At 35.3% G+C, this 25,357-nt stretch overlaps 1 protein-coding gene and 1 non-coding gene across 8 annotated transcripts in view; one reads left to right on the forward strand and one right to left on the reverse strand.

Annotated features, from left to right (window-relative positions):
- The window catches only part of LOC131439170 (protein 4.1 homolog), a 93,269-nt gene that overhangs the window by 9,015 nt on the left and 58,897 nt on the right, over positions 1-25,357 (forward strand). The gene's annotated exons all lie outside the window — the stretch shown is intronic.
- Positions 24,911-25,017, reverse strand: LOC131439721 (U6 spliceosomal RNA). Its single transcript, XR_009231181.1, has one exon. It is a non-coding gene; the product is annotated as a U6 spliceosomal RNA (small nuclear RNA).

Below are 25,357 nucleotides of genomic sequence, written 5' to 3' on the forward strand. Positions count from 1 at the left end.
GTCCATTACTCAGGCAGTACAGCTAAGAATTGAAATTGTTCAACCCTTGCGGTACCTTCACTGGAAAACTTTTCTTTGAGTTGTGCAATTATTTCATTCAACTCGACGATTTTTCCTTCATCGAAACTAAATTCTTTGTTTAGAGCAAATGTATGTTTTCTAATACTGTTTATTATCTCGTGATATTGCTCCGTAATATATTTAACAGAACTAATTTCTGTTTCGTCAAATGGGGCAACGGCAATACTCAAGATTGATTGATTGAGATCAATACTAACGTTTTGGACGTATTCTGGAGCGTTTGAGTCCGTTTCTTTGTTACCTTTGCTGACAAAGCAACATTAATCGCAAATTTTGAATTTTTTCCAAGCAAATTTTTTTCAATAAATCCTATATCAACTAATTTGGCAATATTACTTTTAGTGAGATTTCGGCAATTTTTGGAACACATTTCAGAAAACACGGTTATGCAATCCCTGTTGAAGAAGCTATGAATTTTGTACTCATTCTTCAATTCTGAACTTTTTTTGTTTCTCACTAGCTTGTTTTTTTTTCGCAGTATCAAATTGTTTTATATACAAACATGGGTACCTGTAACATCCTACAGGTTCATTTTTATTAGATCCGGAAAAATTAAACAACCCTAGGAAATAACAGGTATGTTTATTTCAGAAAACTGGGAAACATGTCTGATTCTTTACAAAAAATATATTTTATACATTCTAATATTTAAAAAAAAACATCATAGAATGAATACTAGCTTTTGCTTAACAATTTATCTTCTGTTTCAAAACAAAATTTGCTTCTTTTGTGATTATTTTTTTCAAACCGCTGAGAAAAGTGAGTGAGATCCATTTTGGTATATATGACCACTATTTCCGGTACTTACGGAACCGGATAGCCGGAATCGGTTTGTTTAGTTGCCTACTGATAATGACTATCGATTTGTGTAGTTTTGAGACCAGTTTAGAAATTTTTTTACGTGTTTTGTTTCGCCGGTTTAAGTGACGGTGTACAATATTGAACACACTTTACCCTATAACTCCGGAACCGGAAGTCGGATCCAGATAAAATTCAGGAATTCCGTATGGGACCAAGAGACCTTTCATTTGAATCTAAGTTTGTCAAAATCGGTTCAGCCATCTCCGAGAAAACCTGGTGAGATTATTTGACACATACACACACACACACACACACACACACACACACACACACACACACACACACACACACACACACACACACACACCCAGCTCGATGAACTGAGTCGAATGGTATATGACACTTAGCCCTCCAATTTTCACTAGTCGGTTTTTCAAGTGATTGCATAACCTTTCTATATGAGAAAGGCAAAACATGTCATTAATCTGTGAACCTTGCATCTCTGGAGACAGCAATTTGTTTTCAACTGCCATAAGCATAAACTACTGAAACCTCTCCTGAAAGTGTGCATACAAGCTCTCACTGAGCCAAACGTTACAGAGAAAACAACAAATCCCATAGCCGAGCTCCCTATCGTCTTGAATCAGTGCAGTAATTCATGTGCACAGAAAAGACACTAATACTGCGACAAAAGTATCTTGAAATTTTCGGTTGAATGTATATGAGATGTGTGTAAATACACGCAATTTCGGTGCAAAAGGCAAAATGCTCGAGTTCAGAGCGCCACGTATTGGCTATGACAATGAGATATGAAAAGCTTTTGATGAATTTGTGCATATTATTGTGCTGCGGACAAAAACGTTTATTATTTCCTTCTCGGTACCATCTGACCTGATTTTATCGAACAAATAGAGAATCTAAGAAATAATATAAATAATAGGATGAATGGGATGCAGTTCATTCCTTCCATTTGACCGGTTGTGCAGTGCACGAGGTGCACATAATAATTCACCTCAACGAGAGCTATCAATTGTAGTATAACTTTTTCTTATGCTTACTGTATTGCACCAAATATACTATTTAATAACATTGAAGTGAAATTCAACTACTTTTTAGAAAATGAATATCAAAATTGTAATTTCGACTTAAAGTTTAAACTATTCGCAAAACAGTTCACAGCAAGGGTCAGATCGCTTAGTATATGAAGTTTTAATTCATAGACAATTTATAAAAATGACAATTTTCTTCTGCATTCCAACTTTCCCTGAGAGAAAAGATAATGTGCAGTTAATTAAATTCAATGTCATGAATGCAATGAAAAAAATAAAAAATTAAAATTACATTAAAAGAAGTGATCTGACAAAGACCGCTCTCATAGGCTATAGGTTTCGACTTTTTAGCACTATTCATAACATTGATGAGCAAAGTTGAATACTGCTATATAACTCTTAAAGGGGAGACGATAGGTTTAAAGGCGTAATTTTACATTATTTATGGGCGATATTTACTTTCGTTAGAAAAAAAACACACTTCAATATAAAAAAGTTCACAATTCCAAGAAGGCTTTTTGCTTTTCTTATAAGGACTTTTTGTATATCGAGATACCCGGAAAATGTTGTTTAAAGCTTGAAATAATGGAATATTTAAAAAAAATGCTAAAAAGACCTCGCGAACCAGGGAAACCGTAAAAAAATCACGACGGTTTTTGCTCTCCTCCAAAAAAACGTAATAATTGAGGGAACCCTAGCTTTGTTCGATTACGGAGTAGCAACAAGCAGACGATATTATATGATTCTGCAATGTTATTGTTTCAGATTTCGGAATGCATCAAATCTTCCGTTAATCAATAAATTTCAATTGAATAATCATTGTGAATTCTCATGATCAATCGCAAATCGAAAATGTATATCGTATGCAAAGCCAACGATTCTTCGGAAATTGTGAGTATGTGTACGTAACGTAAATAGAAATGACATAATTCTCGTCTCAACTGTTTCTTATTCGTCATATTCACTCGTAAGACAAACATTCGCAGTATTTAAAAAAACACACGAAAAAACGTGATGCCAGTAAGCATTCAAGAACATTTTTCACAAGATTCATTTCGGTCTCAACGCTGGGACATTGGTCATCGACGCTCTGAGCACGAATGATTAACGCTGTTTCGTACGTCGTCCGCACAAAGACACTGAGCGTCTATCGATCTGACAAACATAACGCTTGTTGTACGATACATGATATTAATCATCACATCATCGTCCTCATCATCATCATCATCGTAGTTGTTATTGGCGATCCACGGTGACAATGTAGTTGAGGTGTTTCACCGGAGAAACTGGGTATGCTGTTGAAGTGTGTCACTCAAACTATTTCAAAGTAACAACACGGCACCGATCATCACCTAAGCGCGTGTGTCATTTCGCGAATGCCGCCACACCAACATTACCGAAACCACCGATGCTGGGGTGTGGGCCCTGTGGTGATAAGTGTTTTAAACAGTTTAAATTTGGACTGCTATTCGAGCACAAATCTAACATCTTTAAGTGGTTGGAGTTTTTTTTCCATACACCAAGACTGTTGTGAACAGTGAAACGTAAAGAGTGATAATTACTTACAAATGTTAACCACAAATCTCCCCGCGATAAGTTTCCAACTAATTAACCTCAAGATCAAACACCTCCAGCGTGGTTTTTCCTCGAGATATCATTTTACGCATAAATTGATAAATTTTTTTTTTGCTTTTTTCATCCCACGCCGACGGTGTACAACCGCAAAGAAGGAAACTCCCCCGATTTTGAATGAATCTACCATCCGCCGGTGGTTGTTTGTATTCTCGCCAGAGAGCGCCCGATGAGGTTTTCCCCTTTGGCTATCGTATCGATTTGATCTGAACCTGAGAGCTTTCCCGACCAGCAACCAGTAACAAGTTTAGAAGAAAAATTTTTTTCGTAACATTTGTTAATATAAATCTGATCCCGTTAGTAGTTTAAATAAAAAAAACCCAACAAGTGTCAAAAACTAGAACTATATGAGAAAGACTTATATTGTGATATGACGTTCGGGTTACTTTGCAGAGTTCGTGTTGTGTGGAGATCAATAGGCGATTCGAATTTGCCAGAATTCCGTAATGACGCCAATCACATAAAATTTTCCCGATTGATTCTTCAACCCAGCCAAGTTTTGGCATGACTGACAAAGGCTACGCAAAACCTATCGAGATCAAACGGTGTTTCAATCATGAAATTGCTATTGGCTTTACTATTGCTATATTTAACTACTATACATAATCAACAGACAAAATATGGTCCTAATGATTATTTCTAAGTATGTATATTTAAAAAAAACTAGTTTTAATTCGACTGCGCGGGACATGGAAATCGAATCCCGTCGAAACAGCATTGAAAAAACATTGCAATCCAATAATGGCGCCGTTGATTCCATAATTACTGCGGCTTATAGGCATTCTGAGGAGACTGTTGCTGCGAAGAGCTCGTGCGCGAACATTTATGATTATTTGACTAAGAAGTGCTGAGCGATCGACATTGTTCAACAAATATTGAAGTAATTATACTTTTGTCCTTTTTTATGTCGAGAATACGACTTACTTTACTACGGGGTGCCCATTTTCAAATTTTACGCTCTGAGACAGTGATAAGTTTTTGATCGTGAATATCTCTTGATGTATCTAACGTGTAAACATAAGTTTTGCTACATGCCATCGGTAATGTGATCATCGATTTATGGTAATATTTTCAGTTACATGACATAATCACAAATATTTCAAAATTAAAATTTTCTGAAATGTTTGGTATCAACGAGTAACAAAGAAGAAAACTCATGAGGCGTGTGCCGAGCCGTCGGTTTTATTTAATTTCTGCGTTACCTACTGTTCATTCGTTCATTCTAGTCTGCGCAGTGAACAAAGCAAGAAGTAAAGCAAATGCATCCTTTCGTTTGATTCAGGTCCAGAGCTCAGTTTCAGTTCCAATATCAAGAATTCAGTTCAGTATTGAATCAATCCAAACAGAAAGCAGTTCTGCTGCGGGACGTTTGTATTAGAGCAAAATACAACGATGCGAAACATTCTACAAAATCAGCCCTTCTAAGAGCTCTAAATGTTATCTAAAAAACTATAAAGATGACTTCTTTTTCTAAAGAACTATAACTTCTTTGTAAACTTTCCGTAATGCGAAACTCGCACCAAACGTGTGCAAATAAAGCTAGATGGAATTTGGCTGCTAAGCGATCGAGAAAAATGCTGCAAACTGTGTTTAATATCGTAAATTCGGCCCTTCTGAAAGTTAGCAATTGATCCCGTACAGCATCGTTGAAATATGCAAATCCGAAATGAAAAATTGCTTAATCCACCTAGCAGTGACATGATACCTTTTTTTATCATCCGCATGTGGTTTTTGCATGAATATTCTTTGGTGTTTTAGTTCTTATGTCATTATTTTAAGGACCGTCGTTTTAAGCGGCAATTTAATATTTTAATCATCAATGTCGAAACTGCAAATCGGATCAAATTTGAATCTAAACGTGTGACAATCGATTGAACATTCCATGAGATGTCGAAGTAAGTTCCACTTTAGAGTTTACGGTTATTTACGGTACTACCAGAACCGGAACCAGCATAACCGAAAACGATTCGTATGGCCATAAATTAATATGACGATTGCAATAGTTCTGAGTCCAACTTTGAAGCTGTACTCATCACTCTGTAATTCCAGAATCGGATAAAATTTTTTAATTTTGTATGGGGCCATAAATCCTTTAATTTGAATTTATGTTTTTGTAATTTGATTTGGCCTTTTCTGAGAAAACGATTGAGCTTTGAGGAACGATTCGATACTGGAACCAGAATTCTAAAATCGGTGTAGCCGAAATCAGTTAAATCCACCTCAGGAGCTGTATAGATTACATTTGATTCAAACTGTTTGAAAATCAGTGTAGACGTCTTTGAGAAATCGTAGTGCGAATTAATTTTTTGGGTAGCTTCCCAATCGAAAACTGAATACCGCTCAAACTGAAATAAGTTTATTTGGTTATCGACTATCCGAATCTTCAAACCCTGATAAATTTATGTGAAATGGACTGGACATTTTTATACTAATCACCCTGTATCTCCTAAGCTGGAAGTTGGATCTGACTTTTATAGGATCTTAAGACCTTTCATTTTAATCTTTTATGATCCCTAGATTTTATTTGAATCTTACATCAGTTTAGTCATCTACGAGAAAAATGAGTAACACTATTTCAATTTCGTTTCACATGGTACCCTGTAATTCCGGAGCCAAAAATCAGATCCTAACATAATTCAGGAACCAAAAAACATAAAACTTCGTCTAACTCAAAAAGTAAACATTCGATCTCAAAACCATTCAATAGCGTTCAGGGTGACGGGGAGACCTTTCATTTGCGACTAGTTTGATCAAAATCGGATGGCTGTCTGAGATCTCGATCTCTTAGTTGACAACACACATACAGACACACACGGACATTTGCTCAGCTCGTCGAGCAGATTCGGTTGGGCCCTCCGGACCTCGGAAAATTTTCCTAAAGTTTGAGCGAATTCTATATCTATTTTTTATATTTATAAAAGAGGGTAATAATCAACATCGAAATTCAGTATGCTGCTGTTTTGCGAGTTGTTAAGATTGCAGTTTTGTGAAAAAGCCGCAAACGAAATCACTGTGAAAAGAAATCCCTTCACAACAATTGCTTCAGTATTGAATTAATCCTTACAGGAAGCAGTTCTATTGCGGGACGTTTGCAGTGTCAGTTTCACTTCAAACAATACCGATTGCGTCATCCAGCTGCTGGTCGTTTGCATTGGAGAAAAATATATCGATGGGGAGCATTCTACAAAATCAGCCTTTCTTAAGGCTCTAAATGTAATCTAAAGAACTATTAGAATTACTTATGTTGTTGAAATATGCAAATCGGAGGTGAAAATAATCAGTTTAGTGAAGAGTCACAGTCTGATAGATTCTAATTGTAAAATTTTCGCGTACTTTTCTCGACCTTTTTTTAATTGGATTTTTTGTGTATTGATTTAAATGCGTTTTGTTGACATCAGAGTGTACAAGTGGTGTCAGATATTTTATTGATATTTTATTGTTCATTACACCATTAAAGCAGAGGAAAATTTTCTTAAGATATTGAATTGAAGTTTTTTGTCGTGTATGGCTTCCTGTTTTCTTTCTACCACGGACAACAGGTCAGCTTGGAAATAGATGACGAAAGTCAGCGGCATCCATCGGAATTCGATTTCAACTCGTCACTTTCAAACACGAACGCCTTCACAAATGGTTCTTTTCACCATCATTTTATTATTTTATTAAAATGAACTATATAAATTATTTCGTAATATTCAATCATGTGTCAGAATGTTGGACAAACTTGTACAATTCACACAATCGATCAACTAACTGATAATTGGAAGTATGATGGTGTTTCATTCGTTTCCACATCATTCAGTTATGTCTCTGACATTACCCACCCAGCTTTCTCACGGGTAATTTTTTTTATTTTCGATCGGGTACGGATCGAGTTTGAGAAAAAAATACTTGCCAGACCATCTCTACTACAAATTGAAACAGTTTTGAGTCTAGCTTAGATTTTGTTTTACGTTTTTGCCTTTCTTATAAAGAAAGGTTATGCAATCACTGTGAAAACCGACTTTTGAACCGAGGCCCGGAGGGCCGAGTGTCATATACCATTCGACTCAGTTCGTCGAGTACGTAAAATGTCTGTGTGTGTGTATGTGTGTATGTAACGTTTTTTTGCACTAACTTTTCTCGGAGATGGTTGAACCGATTTTCACAAACTTAGATTCAAATGAAAGGTCTTGTGGTCCCATACAAAATTCCTGAATATTATTTGGATCCGACTTCCGGTTCCGGAACTATGGGGTAAAATGTGCAAAAAATTGTGAAAATAAGTGCACTAACTTTTCTCAGAGATGGCTGAATCGATTTTCACAAACTTAGATTAAAATGAAAGGTCTTGAGGTCCCATAAAAAATTCCTGAATATTATTTGGATCCGACTTCCGGTTCGGGAGTTATTGGGTAAAATGTGCAAAAAAAAAGAAAATATGTGTTCTAACTTTTCACATAGATGGCGCGACCGATTTTCACAAACTTAGGTTCAAATGAAAGGTCCTGTGGTCCCATACGTAATTCTTGAATTTCATCAGAATCCGACTTCCGGATCCGAAAATATAGGGTAAAGTGTTTTAAATATTTTATACCATCACTAAAAAGAGCGAAAAACCGTAAAAAGCTTTCTAAATCGACTCCAAATCTTTTCCAATTGATAGTTTTTATCAGTAGACGGTCAAATAAATCTATTCTTTTAAAAATCGAAGAAAAATAATTTTGGAGAATACCACAGTATTATATATGATAGTATGATTGATATGAGAAAGGCATCATTACACCACTAGGTGGATTAAAACAGGTTTTTTTTGCTGCGTCACTTTTAATGACGGTTCGAATTTTTTAACAATTATCACCCTGTATTTTCAGAAAAAATTGTATTACAATAAAGTTAAAGAGCCAAACCAAGCTAGTGAGAATCAGTTTATTCATCTATGGGAAAACATTGCAAAACTCAACGAACTGAGTCGAGTGGTATATCACTTTTTACCTTTTTATTGGCCGAGTTTTAAGGTTATTGAATAACCTTTTTTCATTAGAAAGAGACAAAGTGCAAAACTATCTTGAATTTTTTTTAATTTTAGAGAATGTTCTAGTCTTTAAATAAAAACTAAACACAATAAAAGTAGAAATTACATAGAAACATTCTCAAGTTCTACTGTTTTGGTCGTCATTTCAATATCAAATGCCAAAATATTGTTTTCATCAAGTATTTTCAAATTGTGTGAAATAGGAAAATGTTTTTACTCCTGCGCTAGTGCGATAAACGTGTTTTTGCTCTTTTAAGGGATATTCAATAATTTGCTTAACTAAAGTAATATATAATTTTTCAATTATCTAGTATATTTCTACCTGATATATAACGGCCCTTGTTCACAATCTTCACAATTACAACAATTCGATGTCAACATTTCAAAAGGGCCTAAAATCAATTGACAGATTCTTTTTGTTTACTTTCTCTTTCGACTATATCTGCGTTATTACACAAAAGTTCGTCACATATTGAGTGCTGTTAGAAACACGGGAATATTGTCTTTAATTCTACACGAATATTTTGTAAGTACACGTGAAAATTAAGGAGATATTAACAAAAGAGAAAGTAAACGATGAGAAACTCTCATTGGTTTATGTGACCTTATGAAATGTTGACATCGAATTCTAATTCTGATTTGGAATTATGTCGCTTTTTTTTATAACGGCCAATAAGCCACCTATCGACGTTCACTTTGAAGAGTATTTCCGAAAGACTCGCTTAGAGTAAGCCATATTAGAAGAATTGCATGCGAAATCGAAGGTCGATTTTTCTTGTTTTTTTTTTGTTTAAATTTTGCATATGCATTCTTTATAATCAAAAGAGACAATTTGTATCATAACTTTTTACGCTAGCCTTACTTTTGTGAAGAGACTAAGTAAAAATTCCTTGAAAAAAATTCTTGAAGTCATGAAAAAAAAAATTATATATTTTTCAACAAAAGTGGTCATAGACTATTTTGAACAGCTTGCCGTTTTCCGTCCTTCCTGATTGTTGCACAATCACGTTGACCAGGCATTGGTCGGCTGGTTTCATCATCCTCGTAAAATTACATAACGGTGTCCCTAATATTTTCATCTAGTTCACTGGTTGCCCTCGATCCAATAGTAAAATGCACACCGCTTTCATTCAGTAATCTTTTTGTTTTTTTTTTTGCCGTTTATATCGTCGTATGGGATGTTTTCGTTATTTTCTGGGCTGTCCATGACTTAGGCAGTACAGTTAAGAGTTTTATTTAAAAAATATTTTTGTATTCAAGCCTATTTGCGTACAAGCTTTACGTGGCCGATTGAGCCGATTTTTTAAATAAATTTATTTTTGAGTTGGATCTCGTTGTCACCCTTTTTCTAGGAGGAGCTTCCATTTCCCTCCTGCGAGGATTGAGGGGCACTCATCATCCATTGCCGCATCGATGGTATTGTTGTTGATTTTGTTGCTAGTTGCTGTAGATGCGTCTTGTTGTACATTGTTTGCAGTTGCTGGTTGGTTGGATGGTAAGTTGTTAACTGCAGCTGGTGTATTTTGTTCTATAGGGGATACGTTAGATGGTTTCGTTAAAGGGGATGCTTCACTGTTGTTGGTGACTGTCACAGGTGTACTGGGGTTGCTTGGTGGTGTGAAGAAAGCACCGTTGTCCTTTGGTGTGGTTGTCTCCTTGTCCAGTTTATCACATGGCTTACCGTAGTGAACAGCTTTTTGGCAATATTGACATGTGGCCATCTGAATTTCATAGGTAACAAGTGATTTGCACGGGATTCTTGTATCCTGACCGAAAGTTACATAAGAAGGTAACAAACGTACGCCATTTAGAATACCGAGGAAAAAGTTCTTCCACTTTTCTTTTTCGATAGAAAGAATCTCTCCGTATTGGGACATAGTTTTGCGAATATAAGGATCGATGACGCTTGAAGGAAGATCATGCACACGCACTTATATAGCACTATCTTCCATATATACTGGAATGTTGTACTTGATATTTTCATGCTCGACATAGTGCACATTATTATTGTCTTCAGCGAATTGAATTGCATCCAACTCTTTATAGAACTGGTTATAAACAACATTATTGGTCATATTGCATTGAAGTAAATGCACACGTTTAATGTCAAGATGCATTTGCTCCTTAAGCAAACCTTCAAGTTCTCGTATCGAAGGTCGAATTTTGCACTGCTTGAAGTCAACAATAATTGTATTCTTTCGTGTCGGCGGTAGCTTTTGTTCGTTTGGTTCACTCATTTTCGAGGTCTATTGCATACTGCACAATACTGTACTTGGTTTCTTCTGTCCCCAACGTAAGCGGTTTTGTTACAAAATTACATATTTTGAGCTATTTCAATTTTATGTGTCATTTTTGAAGCAGAAATTTTTTTTTGAACACTGCACTTGACATAGTCCTTAAAATTACCTAAAACATTGCAGAAGATACCAAATCGATCTGACCCTCCGTTTCTGGAAAATATATAATTGAAAATTTTTAACGGATTTTTTTCCTAGGTCAAAAGTAAGACAAGAGATAAAATGGCAAATTTATGAGATATAAATATCAAAATCGGATATAATTTTGCGAGCATCCTGTTATGCTCTGTTGATCGGGTTTACAAGCCGAAACACGCAAACTGCGAAGTTGGTCTCGAAACAGAAGCCCATGTTTCAAGGTGCCATAAAGTCACCGTAAAGACTTTTACCGATCTAACGCACGAGAAAGTAATATAAATGCTAAATTTGTGGAATACGCTTCGAAATATCAGACGACTAACTGTATTACAGTAGAAAAACCTGTACATCTGAGAAGTAACATGATCTCATCTTTCCATCGAAATGTATATATTTAGCAGTACTGTAAACTGCTCAATTTTATGAGATCTTCTACGTCAACATAATAAAGTGAGTAAGGTGTGAGCCTTTTACTATCGGTTTTAATATTTAATCGAGTGAGAGAAACGTTGGAAAGTAACATAAAAATGTATATGTTAAAGTAAAAATCGATATCAGGTCCGCTAAAAAACATGCCGCGGACAGCTACCCTAGTTATTGGTAAGCCGTAGCAACCGAGAAAGAGACGACCGGCAAACGGTCTCCAAGACTAACCGCTCTTGTCGCCATACTTCAGAAAACCATCGTCGTTAATGCTCTGCATGGCGGCTGGTTGTGTGCATGTTGCTTCGCGGTGCTCCGAGGGATCGGAAGTAGGTCAGCCACTTTTTTCTCCCGGCGCTCGATATGCGAATCTCTTGTTGCTGCACATGCAGCAGCAGCAGCACATGCATAGTAGGTGTAGATTGTTGTGTGTTCGGCTCTGTTTACCGGTTGAGAAAAAGGTAAGAAGTAGTAAAATGAAACAAATTTCCCTCGTATGTGGAGTATAAACAATCGCGGTTTTTACGCCATCTAGCTTTTCGTGTGGTGCTGCACCAGGCCTTCGCGCGTATTTATTTGTGTTTACTTGTTTGGTCCGAGAGAGGTTTAACCCATAAAGGGCCATGATTTCTCAGTGTACTCAATTGGATCTGAATGGCTTGTTTTATATCGTTTAATTTTAAATATTTTTTCTCGGATGCAAATCAGCCAGATGCAGGCAGAGCGATAAATTCCATAGTTATAACATCCATAGTTTCTAGCTCACATCGAATGAAATGGATTTCAAAAACTGCATCACTGCCATTGGCTCGCAACGCAGGGCAAACGTAGTGACGACCCGAAACCGGGAGACTTTCTCCATACTTCGTGCTTCTTCTCTCGGCGGAAGTGTACTTGATTATCGTCGATGCTCGCACACGGCCGTATCCCGTTATCAGCAATTGGTTGCCGGAAGAAGTTGTTTTGAACATAAGTGTGTCATTCAGTGCTGAATTGCCTGTGGTTGGTGTTTTGTCAGGTATGAATGTTTGTTGATGGTTTTCTATTTTGCTCTGCACTATCTGCCGCGACCTACGACTCCCACAGAATCTGCTCTTCATACTAACAACGATGGTTACTGAGAGTTCTATGAAAGATTCTTCTTCCCGAGCATTACACCGAACCTCTGAAATGACAGTCAATTTGATGTACAAAAAATGAGGATACATCTGGAATATGAGCAACCTGTGCTGAAACTAAATTGGTTCCCATCAGAACGACCACTAAAAAAGAAACCACATTCCAGTTTGTGGTATCCACTTGATTGGCTCGTTCTGTTACTCTTTTTCTATATTTTACTGGGATTGATTTACCCCATACCCGTAAAGGCATCAGCGGTCATTCGATAATAAAAGAGCCTGTCAACGAACGTTTGAATGCCTGAAAGGGGCAGCTCGATGGAATTGATTTGAATAGCCTATGTGTTCGATGGCGACCCAGTATTATTGGCTGATATTGATTTATTTCAGACTAGGTGTCAACGTAGGGATGACCAAAATCTAAGTTTATGAGAAAACGGGTTCTGTTTCAAAATAATCCAACTGCAGATTTCCTATAGAACTATACCGTGACTGATGTATCAATCGCAACGAAATTTGTTCTACTTTCGAAATATAAATGTACCTACCTTGATTGTAGAAAAAATAATTTATGTTTTTGATGGTTTGGTCTTCGAATTGTCAGTGCAAAGATGTTCATATTGAACAGCAAGTACTCCATAGCAGTCCTACGTAAACCGCTAGGCAGATGTACTCTCTGCTTTCGTGTTACTATATGAAATGCAGGGTTGTTACGAAAAATTTCGAAATCAAAACGCGCGAAATCCGCGCGAAGTTGAAAACTAAAACGCGCGATATTCGAGTGAAGCGTTAGACAACTATTTTTATGCAGGTGATACTTTGAGCAGTACTTGAAAATTCACTTAAATATAATTTAAAAATCTGCATAAGTTTGTCATATGAACACAATATATAACTCCGCATACAGCACGTCACTTCGAGAAACCCCATGAAAACGATTTCAATTTTATTCTTCTCCTTTTTCGATGCCCTTAGTTAAGGAGCAAGACTTTTTGCAAACGTATGAGTAATGTCAACAATATGTGCGTAAAAATAAATTCCGGCGCTTCTTTTTCTGATTTTAATCAATAAATCTTCCATATGGTTGAAAAATAAACCAATCAGTTCATTCTGCTTAATATTGCAATTCAATAAAAGTGTCTTAGTCTGTAACTCTTTGGTTTTCCTTAAAACTGCGAGAAAAATTATCTCAGTTTCAGCTTACTGCCACTGACACATCTGATTAGCAACAAACACATTCCTATATGGATTTCCTCCTGCAAATTTTTTTTTTCGTAGCTTCTATAAATAAACCCGTAAAATAGGAACCTTTAATTTAATATGCGAAATCCAATGGAAATGGCATATTGTCGTAAAACTATTTATTTTTCCGGAAAACTACTTTTGTAACTGAAAATATTCAGTTTTGCTTATTTGGTGTAGCGCAATCTAATATAAATGCTTTGAAGCAATGTTGCCAACTTTTTTATTAGGGAATTGAAATCTACATTAATAAATTGTAAGCAATTTTCCATCAAACGTTGATGAAAAATTGTTCAAAACTGATATTTCATACAAAATGTCAGGCTTAACATTCATTTGAGAATAAATTATTGTCAAAAAAGATTGTTTGAAACTCAATCCTGCAAGTCACTTCAATAAACTCGATGCAGTGCAATATCAATCTATGACATACGTACTGAATAAAAAGTACGTACACAAATTACCAACACAAGTTAACTTGGTTTACACTTGATCCTTAATTAATACTCTCTGATGTACGAAAAATGTTACAGTAAAAATAAAAATGCTTACAATTGTGATTTGGAAAGAAGTTTAACAGATTTCATCGATGATATTTTTTTTGCTTCGGTATCTTTTTGCTCGACAAACATTTCCTTCTTGGCAAGAAGAATTTTAAGGTAGACCACATCAGGATTATCTGATTCACTCTTTTTAATTTCAGTTTCAATTACAATAGCGCCTTCTTCTGTTGTCAGATTTTACTCTGAATGTCTTTCTTTTCCTCCTCATCTTTTATTATTTTATTTGGATCAGGGAAAAACCCACTGGAATTAGTTTCTGTCAAACTTGTTCTCCAGCAGACACAAAACCTCCTCATCTTTTGCATCAATAGATCAAAATCACCCAAATGATACATTTCCTTAAATCTAGTGCTTCTATAGTAACTAAATCTAATGAGACAATAACATAAGAAACGATTTCTTGATAACATTACGTGATAAATAAAAGAATTGAAACATTTGTTAAATATGCGGCACATGCCAGCAATGGGCTCGTTATATCCATAATCAGTTCTAACATAGGGAATCCGAAGAAAAAAATAGGAAAACTACGACGTCGAATGTCAAATTGTAACAATTGAAAGCTTTATGTGCTCTTTAAAATTTAACTTGGTTTCCAGAACACCAGGTCCTTAACAGACAATGCGCGTTCGAGAACAGTTTGTGGCATATTATAGTCGAACTTGAATACAGTCTTTTTACTACAAAAAGAGACGACGGAGCATTTAGTGGCATTTAAACCATTTTGAAATATGAAATACGAAAGTCATCGGCGTACGATAGTTTCATACACTTGATCGAAAAATTTAGAGATAGAGTTGAGATACAATAAAATTATGAACGGTCCAAGGTGACTTCCTTGAGGAACTCCAGATGTAACATCACATGGTGAAGTTGTACAGCCTCCTATTTTCACTATCATTTCATTACCAGTTAGATATGATCAAAGCCAATTAAAAAATGATCCGTTTAATCTCAGTCTACTTAACTTGGTGATCGTTATGTGATGATTGATTTCGTCGAACGCAGCAGAGGAAGTTGAAAGCTTTGGCATGGATCCAAGCTGAGTCTCTGATATATAGTCAGAGCAATTATGTGTTATAAAATCCAGAACTATAATTTCAAACAGCTTCGATACAGCGCACAAAGCAACAATTCTACGGTAGTTGGATACTATACCCTTGTTCACATAGAATTTCTTCCATATTTCAGGAAAAATTCCAGAATGCAAAGAACAATTAAAAATGTTGGATAGTGGAACCAACAAACTATTAGAACACTTTCTTATCACTACGGATGGAATCCCAGATCTTCTTCTTTTCTTTTATTGTCAGACTTCGCTTCGTAAACATGTCGTGTAAATTTTGCTTTAAGAATGCGATTTTTATCATACACAAAAATTGTTACAATATTTTTGAAGAATCGCATTCCATTTATTACGTTCTTTGCAATATTGAATGTATTATCACTGAGACTGTATCTTCCATCTGACCACAATATCCTTGAGTGCAAAATGTTGAAATAGCAACTTGTATCACTCGAGATCTCCGAAAAAAGTTATTGCACTTATTTTCACAAATTTTGCACATTTTACCCCATAATTCCGGAACCGGAAGTCGGATCCAAATAATATTCAGGAAGACCTTTTATTTGGATCTAAGTTTGTGAAAATCAGTTTAGTCATCTCCGAAAAAAGTTGGTGCACTTATTTTCACAATTTTTGCACCTTTTATCCCATGATTCCGAAACCGGAATTCGGATCCAAATAATTTCAGGAATTTTGTGTGGGACCACAAGACCTTTCATTTGAATCTAAGAAAAATCGGTTCAGACATCCCCGAGAAAAGTTAGTGCACTGTTACATACACACATACACACACAGACATTTTGCATACTCGACGAACTGCGTCGAATGGTATATGACACTCGGTTCAAAAGTCGGTTTTCACAGCGATTGCCTAACCTTTCTATGTGAGAAAGGCAAAAAGTGAAATAATCTTGTTTTCAAACATAAGAATCCAATTTCGTTATGTTTTCATGTTTGTCCTGGAATGTATAGACTTATCTTCATAACATATTCAAAATTTTGAAAATCCATGCAGTGGTTATAAAGTTATAATTTAAAAAAAACTGTTTTAATCCACTTACTAGTATAATGATGCCTTTCTTATATTTCTTATATTTCCAAAAATATCAAAGAAGATTATGTCACGAATTTGTTTTTTTTTTCAATCTTGAATAAAATAAGAAACTTTCCTTAGGTTAGTTGGTTAGTTTTTAGTTAATACATAATCTTTTCAATTTGTAAACAGTTATGCCTAATAAAAAATTTTCTTTATTTTGCATCTTCGTACTAAATGATTAAACACACTTTACCCTATAGTTCTAAAATCGGAAGTCGGAACCGGTAGAAATTAAATAGCAACCTATGAGACTATAGGAACTTTTATTTAAGCCTAAGTTTGTGGAAATCGATCAAATCATCTCTGAGAAAATTGAGTGAGTCTCATTTTAGAGTTTTGTCTTTCGTGTACTTTACTATGGAGCGCTTTTTAAAAAATGACACTCTGGGTGAATGATAAGTTTTTGATCGTGAATAGAATACCTCTTGTTTTATTTAACGTATCAGCATAATTTTTTCTCCACACCTTGATATGATCATCAATTTCTGATAGACATTTCAGTAGTATTAGATAATCCCAAATAACTAGAAGTTAAAGTTTTATAAATTGTTTGATAAGTGAAGAAGGTAAAAATTCCAGTTCTAGAGCACAGTTTTGAAATTCAGATTCAGAATTCAAGACCAGATTTTCTTTTTAATTTCCAGAATCCAGGTCTAAATTTCAATTCCTCGTTCGGAACCCAAGGCCATAATCGAGTTCTCTAATTCCGGAAGTGAAACTGAATTATTGAATTTGATACTGAACGTGGATTTTATAACCGAAATCTTGAACTGAGATCAGGACCTCGATTCTAGACCTAAACTGTAGAACTAAATTTCGGAAATGCATTCTGGACTTGGATCTGAATTTGAGATTGAGATTCAGACCGGAATTCAGTTTGTAAATTACTGTCCAAAACTCAGATTCAGAATTCAGTATCAGAATTCTTAAACTGAGTTCTGGAACTTCAGACAAAAATCCAAGACTATAATTAAGATCCAAAATTCGATTGTATTGTCAGCATACAGTTCTGAAATGCATTCCAGGTTCAGAATTCAGTTCCATAATGCAGGACTAGAATTCAGAAACTAGATTCTGAAGATATTCCAGATCTGAATTCTTGAAATGAGTTTCGGAGCGGAATTCTGCTTTGGCTTCAGAATTCAGTTCCCGGATTCAGCATTCGGCTTGATGATTTGGTTCCTGGAATCCAGGTCCAGAATTCAGATTCTTTATCATCGAAGAAACTGAATCATTCATTTTATCCGTATTGACGTCATCCGGTTAGGTTTCTGACATTACCCACCCGCCTTTTTCAACTTTTAACCCAGATTGGCGGTGCAATTCATAGGGCACTGGTCTTATGAGTTGTATGTTTGAGCCCGGACCGGGAAGGATTCTTAGTGTCAGTAGGATCATAGCACCAGCCATGCAATGGTTTTGTACGCTAAGAATCGGCTACGAAGTCTGTTGAAAAAGAAGGACAAATTCCACAAAAAAGGAATATAATACCAAGGTTTTGCTAAACTCATTTGGAACAGTCGGTGTTGAACAGTCGTTCGCACCGCACGCGTATAGCTCTTGGCTCCTGGAATTTTTTTTCTGGCTACCTAGAGTTTCATTGATTCAAGGCTTCGGTCTTTTTCAAGGCTACCTGAATCACTAACTAAGTGACTAAGTGATACAAAGAGTGATATTAGAGTGACTAATAAATTAATCAGCCTTTTTTAAGGCTAGCTAGGAGTCTAATCGAAGACTAATTTAGCCTAGTTAATTTAATTTAAAATTTCATTAATTTCAAAAATGCCTGCGTCCAACCGGAAAGGCAACAAGCCTAAGGCTAAAAATAATTCAATACGGAATAAATCACAATCCGTTATTCAACATTTTTCTAATAACATTCACGATCTTATAGAATCTGAATGTAAAAATAAAAGACAACGGACGGATTTCCCTTCCGTTGATCCTATGCCGTCTAACAATATTTACGAGATTCTTCCTGAATCCGATTGTAGCGACATAGAAGAAAATTCTTCAAAAATTCCCAAAATGGACGCTTGTCGTTCTGGGAAGAAACATCAATCTATGTGACCAGTGACGGTGATGATTTCCGACTTCAAAGCATTCCGTACTGAGCTTTCTACTTTTCTCCCGGAAGTAAAAGTCTCATTTCAAATCGGACGAAGAGGAGAATGTCGAGTCTTGGTGGATGGATTGGAAGATTACGAACGTCTTATTCGATATTTGTCCGAGAAACTTCATAAATTTTATTCATATGATATAAAATCAGACAAACCCTTCAAGGCTGTCTTGAAAGGATTATCAAATGATCAAAGTATTGATGAAATTAAAAATGAACTAAAAGAATTGCTTGGTTTTGCCCCTTCCCAAGTAATACTTATGAAAACAAGAGCGAATGGTACTTCTAAACCACGCTCTGGAATTTCCCATGAACTTTACCTAATACACTTCAATCGAAGTGATGTAAACAATTTGAAAACTTTAGAAAAAGTACGTTTCATTTCCCACATTAAAATTCATTGGGAACATTATAAACGGCATAATCGTATTGCAAACTTAACGCAATGTCGTCGTTGCCAAGGCTTCGGTCATGGAACCAAAAATTGTCATATGGATATACGGTGTTTGAATTGTGGTAAATCGCATTCGAAAGACGTTTGTCCAATGAATGAAACCACTGATAAATTTTCATGTTCAAATTGCAATGGAAATCATAAATCCAATTATTTGAAATGTCCTGTCAGGGAAAAAATTTTAAACGCTCGTTCACTTAGACAACAAGTCAAATCAACGACCCTAAATTTACAGAACATACCTGAAAATCAAAAAACCGATACAAATGCCACGCCTAATTCTTCTAAGGCACTGATTTCTTCGAAACAAAAAACAGGTACGCCTGCCAATTCATCTTCTAACGAAAACAATTTATTGACAGGTAGATCGACCTCGTCATCATCTTCTTCTAATGTCAGTTATGCTGGTATATTAGGTAGAAATCTATCACCTATTTCTTCTAATGTAAATAATCAAAACACAGGACCGCCTTGCAGTTCTTCTTCTAACGAAAACAATTTTTTAATAGGTAGACCGGCCAAATCATCTTCTTCTAATGGCAGTCTACATACAAATATTCCTTCAATGCCATTCGCTTCTTTAAATGAAGTCGATTTAGGCGATATAACTGAAAATAAAATGATCTACCTACAAGATCAACTTTTTCAAATGATCATCCAAATGAATTCGACTTCATCACTTTTTGAAGCATTTCAAATCGGATGGAAATTTGCAAATAATATTATAATGAATTTAAAATTCAACAGTGATGTTAAATAATTATTTGAATATTTTAAATTGGAATGCTCGATCTTTGAAATCGAGTGAAGATGAATTTTATAATTTTCTCAAAGTTCACAAAATTCATATTGCCATTGTGACAGAAACTTTTCTTAAACCAAATGTAAAATTGAAAAGTAATCCACATTATGTGGTTCATCGATTTGACAGGTTTACTGGAATGGGTGGTGGAGTTGCCATTTTTGTCCAACGGCAAATTAAACATCGAATTTTACCTTCTTTCAATACTAAAGTTATTGAAAGCTTGGGAATCGAAGTTGAAACCATTCATGGAATTTATTTCATCGCTGGAGCATATTTGCCATTCCAATGCACCGGCGAACAATTAAATTTCTTTAAAGGCGATTTGCAAAAACTTACAAGATATCGATCGAAATTTTTCGTAATAGGGGACTTAAATGCTAAGCATGTCCAGTGGAATTGTAGGCAAAATAACAGTAATGGTAAAATACTTCATAATCAACTCTCAGCTGGTTACTTCACAGTTCTTCATCCCAGTAATCCTACTTGTTTCTCTTCCGTGAAAAACCCGTCTACAATTGATCTGGTTCTAACAGATCAAAGTCACATTTGTAGTGAACCAATTACACATGCTGACTTTGACTCAGATCATCTTCCTGTAACATTCAGACTTTCCAACGAAGCTATAATTAATCCAATTAGTTCTAATTTCAACTATCATAGAGCTAATTGGTTGGATTACAGATCTCACATTGAAAATCATGTGGATCATGAAACTATTTTAGAAAATTCTGCGGACATCGACACAGCAATTGATAATTTGAATCATTATATTATCGAAGCTAGAAATCTTTCAGTTCCCAAAGCTCAAACTAAATTAAATTCTCCTATCATCGATGACAATCTTCAACTGCTCATTCGGTTGAAGAATGTTCGTCGACGACAATATCAACGTTCTCGTGATCCTGCTATGAAAAACATAGTTAAGGATTTACAAAAAGAAATTAAACATAGATTTACTCTTTTGCGAAATGAAAATTTCGCTAAAGAAGTTGAACAAATTAAACCATATTCTAAACCTTTCTGGAAACTTTCTAAGGTTCTTAAGAAACCTCAGAAACCAATTCCTGCTCTCAAGGAAGGAAATCAAATACTTCTTACAAGTGGTGAAAAAGCTCAAAAACTAGCTCAGCAGTTCGAGAGTGTCCACAATTTTAATTTAAACGTTGTGAGTCCTATTGAAAATGAAGTCTCACTGAAATATGATCATATTTCAACCCAAGTGTTATCACACGATGACATTATTGAGACGAATTTTGATGAAATTAAATCAATTATTAGGAAACTCAAAAACATGAAGGCTCCTGGTAATGATGGAATTTTTAATATTCTTATTAAAAATCTTCCCGATGTTGCCTTGAGACTCCTGGTTAAAATTTTCAACAAGTGTTTTTCATTAGCTTACTTCCCAAAAAGATGGAAAAACGCTAAAGTAATTCCTATCCTAAAACCTGATAAAACCCAGCAGAAACATCAAGTTATCGCCCAATTAGCTTACTTTCTTCTATCAGTAAACTTTTTGAAAAAATTATCTTGTTGAGAATGATGACTCATATAAATGAGAATTCAATTTTTTTACCAGAGCAGTTTGGATTTCGTCATGAACATTCAACTACTCATCAACTTGTCAGAGTAACGAACATGATAAAATCAAATAAATCTTCTGGGTTATCCACTGGAGTTGCTCTTCTAGACATAGAAAAAGCATTCGACAGTGTTTGGCACAAAGGTTTAATAGCAAAAATGTCTGATTTCCAGTTTCCTATTTATTTGATCAAAATGATTCAAAATTATTTAACTGATCGTACTCTTCAGGTTAGCTATCAGAATTGTAAATCTGAATTGCTACCCGTACGAGCCGGTGTTCCGCAGGGTTCGAGTGTAGCTCCAATCTTGTATAATATTTTCACTTCTGATCTTCCAAATCTACCCGTTGGTTGTCAGAAATCGCTATTCTGTGACGACACAAGTCTGTTAGCCACAGGTAGAAATCTAAGAGTGATCTGCAGTCGCCTACAAAGAAGTTTAAATATTTTCAGTGATTATCTGTCAAAATGGAAAATTAAACCAAATGCAGCAAAAACGCAATTAATTATCTTTCCTCATAAGCCAAGAGCTTCTTTTCTTAAACCAAACAATAATCACATTCTCAAATTGAATGGCTTGGAATTGACATGGTCTGATCAAGCTAAATACTTAGGTTTAACGTATGACAAAAAACTCACTTTCAAGGATCACATTGAAGGAATCCAGGCAAAGTGTAATAAATATATTAAATGTTTATATCCTCTTATAAACAGAAATTCTAAGCTCTGTCTAAAAAACAAATTGTTAATTTATAAACAAATTTTCAGACCATCCATGCTTTATGCGGTACCAATTTGGTCAAGCTGTTGTTCCACCAGGAAGAAAACGCTTCAAAGGATTCAGAATAAAATTCTGAAAATGATTCTGAAGCGTCCTTCCTGGTTTAATACAAATGAGTTACACAGACTCACAAATATAGAACCATTAGATGTAATGTCACATAATATTATAAGCAAATTCCGACAAAAATCGATGCAATCTTCAATTGAATCGATTCGCTCTTTGTATTAGTTAGTAAGTTAGTATATAAGTTCCTTTTCCCCATTACACAATACAAGTAGGTTTAGAATTTTCCCTACACAAAAATCTCAGAATTGCGGAAGCAAATGATGTCTTCATGGTAATAACCAAATCATATATATATATATATATATATATATATATATATATATATATATATATATATATATATATATATATATATATATATATATATATATATATATATATATATATATATATATATATATATATATATATATATATAACAGGGCTGAAAAGTCACCACTTGTGGCTGAACACCCAATTTAAATCTTAATAATTTAATTTTAACTCATATTCCAATAAATAGTTATTTAAAAAAAAACTCATTTGGAAAGCTCTACTATAAGCAATTGTTCATACTCAAGTAAATCGAATATCTTTTCCAAAAATTTTCAAAATATGTAGACTATCACTGATTTGTCATTTGATCGTTTAATATTAGTCTTGTGTTATGATTGAATTCTTCAATATTATCTAGATGGTTCCATTATGTAAATACTACAATGCAAGCAACAAATTTTGATACTCTTTAATAAAACTACATAAAAAACACAGAGAATTTTTCATCATAATTTCATAATTAGCCCTCGGAATTTAAGAGCTAACGCTGTGTGCCTTATTAAATATATGACTGAATAATAATAATCAAATAGTTTCATTTTTTCCGCGATTGCAATTAACAATTCGAATCGCGCAAAACATGGAATAAGACGATAGAATGAGTTGTGTCCAGAAGGATGATGCAGGCTTAACGAGCCACTCGGAAAACAATCGTTTCAATTAGAAAATATATAGAATATGAACTGCTACTGCACAGATAAGTCGAGGATGAAATGTGAAAAATCAAGTAAAATGATATAATTATCACAATTCGTAACTTTTAGATGATGGTGGCAACATACCTCGGACAGAAAGTAAAAGGTAGATGGCTCGGCTTAGTTATAAATGGTGGTTCTTAAGAATACACAACAAATCTCAATACGATTGAGAGACGTAGAAAAACAAAAAAAAAATTGTATGAAGTAGTCCCAAGAAACTTCCACTAAAATAATCCGACATCGGGACCGATTCGAGCATCCCAACAACGAAGAACGGAGGACCACGGTTGAGTGAATCTCACGGTTATATTGTTGTACTCACACTGTTCTTCTGGTGGCAACGAATGTATGGTTTAAATGCGCTTTCTTGTCTATTGTGTTCGCTTTTTCAACATGCACTGGCGATGAACATAATGGCACTCATTGAGCATAGAATCAGCATCACCGCTGAACACCGGTGACGGTGTTCAGAAAGATGAAGTTGATGCTCAGCCACACATCTGCCAGTTGGTTGGCACTCGATAACAGTGAATTGAAGTGAAGTACGCTTCACTGTGGTGCAAATCCCCAACGATGCAAATCCCACTGAATACATTCGGTTGAGGTCATCAGAACTAACCGACGGAATGCAAAGTGTTCCATTTGTGTATTTCGAATCACGATTGCAATCGGTGAAATTCAATTAAATGTGAACTCATTCATAATTGAAATTGATTGGACTCGTAACAATAACTGGTGAGTGGAGAATTGTTATACCAAAGATAGTGCCTTATTGACGACAGTTTTTTTTTCATGCAAATTGTCTTAGGTTGAACAATAAAGAATCCGCTAGCTCAAGATAGTTCAAATCGAGAAGATGTCACAATTTATGACCAAGCAGCGGAAATATTCCAATGTAAACTTAGTGTCATAAAGGTCATTCTGACGAAAACGAAAATAATACTATTTTCAGCTGCTCCGAGGAAGATGACTTCAACGCATTCGTAAATATAATTCATTTAGTTTTGGGGTGTGTGCTGGCGAGCTGCTGCCTTTTTACTAGGGCAAATTATTTCATATTCGCCTACACAATGCTGATACAACACAACTGTGCCTGATGTGTTTTACGAGATGTACTTGAAAGCTTGATCTGTTACTTTTTCAGTCTGTCAGCGTGACACGTACGATCGGAAACATGCATACTGACTGCGATTGAAATTTACTACGGCGAGAATTTGTTTACACAAGATCATCGTTTTTAAACTTGAAGAGTGTAAACATTCACTTTACTGTTGAGAAAATGGTCGATAGTAAGCAAATGTTAATAGAAAACTCCCCAAAGGCAAAACTGTGTGAATGTTTAGTATTATGTCGCTTTATAGTCTAACTAAATGATTGAGTGGCACTTTTGTGCTTGTATACATCATCGTGGTTGACTGGAGCTAATATGTCAATTTTTGAAGTGAGTTTGTTTTGACAGGGTTCCTTCGGATTACATCACCTCCGTTCTAACGTTACGTCACGTCCATGAAGAAATGTATCAGTGGCGTAATTCAAAGTTACAATTTGATTGGGTTACAACACACAAAAAAAAATGTGGAACGCTTCACGATTTTGCGTGTCATCCTTGCGCAGGGGCCATGCTAATCTTCTCTGTATCGTTCCAATTTTAGTATATGTCCAGCCGAAGCTAGGACGAGTACGAGTCTTTTTTTTTCTATTATATAGTTCGAATGGTTGAACACAATTCTAGCGATTTATACTTTTTTTTTCTCTGCAATCAAAATTCTTATTAGCACTAACCAGGTAACATATTTCTTACTGGAAACTTTTCCATTATTTGGATCTTCTTATCTTCGCTGAATTTATTATACCTGGATGTGGTGCAAAACTCATTACTTCATCCCAGCTTCTAGGTGCCAAAACTAACATACCACTGTCTTCGTAAACGAATAATGATTAACTTCTCCACTAAAAATGTACTATGGTGACTCATGCTTATTGAATTTCCAATGTATGCCATCATGATGTATGATT

Source organism: Malaya genurostris, chromosome 3 (genome assembly GCF_030247185.1).
Source record: "Malaya genurostris strain Urasoe2022 chromosome 3, Malgen_1.1, whole genome shotgun sequence".
Taxonomy (NCBI): domain Eukaryota; kingdom Metazoa; phylum Arthropoda; class Insecta; order Diptera; family Culicidae; genus Malaya; species Malaya genurostris.